Source organism: Fukomys damarensis, unplaced genomic scaffold, assembly GCF_012274545.1.
Source record: "Fukomys damarensis isolate Sample0158 unplaced genomic scaffold, DMR_v1.0_HiC HiC_scaffold_13, whole genome shotgun sequence".
In the NCBI taxonomy this organism is placed as follows: Eukaryota; Metazoa; Chordata; class Mammalia; order Rodentia; family Bathyergidae; genus Fukomys; species Fukomys damarensis.
This window is the reverse complement of record NW_022900925.1, coordinates 15,133,955-15,135,036: the sequence shown is the minus strand read 5'-3', so window position 1 is coordinate 15,135,036 and position 1,082 is coordinate 15,133,955.

The following is a 1,082-nucleotide window of genomic DNA, read 5'->3' as shown; positions in this document are numbered from 1 at the left end:
TTTTTTAAATTTTTTTTTTTTTTTTTTTTTTTTTTTTTTTGAGACAGGGATTTACAAAATTGTAAAGTTGCCCAAGCTGAGCTTGAACTTGGAATCCTCTTGCCTCAGCCTCCCAGAGTGCTGAGATTACAGGCATGCCCCACTACATCCCTCTCTAAATAGTATTATCATCACTGTTTAGTTCCAAAACACTCTCATCATTCCAAAAAGAAACCTTGTATTTTTTGTTTTGTTTTGTTTTTTGAGACATGATCTCACTCACTATGTAGCTCAGGCTGGTCTTGAACTCACAGCGATCCTCCTGCCTCAGCCTCCCAAGTGCTGGATTACAGGCAAGTGCCACCACACCAGGCCAAGAAACCTTGTATTTATTAACATTCACATTCCATTTCCTCCCACCTTCTATTCCTTATCCCTAGGGACTTACTAGTCTAGTTTTTGTTTCAATAGGTTTCACTTGTTCTCAATACTTCATAAATGTTGATATTATAGGATAATGAGTGGTCTTTTATGACTAGTTCCTTTTACTTTGTATAATGTTTTTGAGGTTCATGCGTCTATAGTCTGAATATTTTCTTTGAAGAACTATCCGTTTGGATCCTTTGCTCATTTTTTCGCCTTCATTATAGGGGAATTGAGCCAGGGTCCCACACACACTAGGCAAGTGCCATGGAAAGCTGCATCCCCAGCCTTTTGATTTTTATTTTGAGGCAGGATCTCATTAAATTTCCCATGCTGACTTCAAATTTATAATCCTCCTGCCTCAAGCTTCCAAGTAGCTGGCATCACAGGTGTGTACCACCACACCTTGCTCCTTTGTCCATTTTAAAATTGGGCTCTCCTTTTATTATTATAGGAGTTTTCTATTCTATTTGAAAGGTCTTTACTAGACATATGATTTGCAAAATGACTCTCCTGCATGATGTTCTTTGAAGCACAAAACTTTATAATTTAAATAAAGTGTTGCTCTTTTTATCACTTATTATTTTTGTCAGGTCTTAAAAACCATTGTCTGGCTCAAATCACAAAGATTTACTTCTGCGCCAGCACTCTCCCTCTCCCCCTCCCTCCTTCTCTCTCTC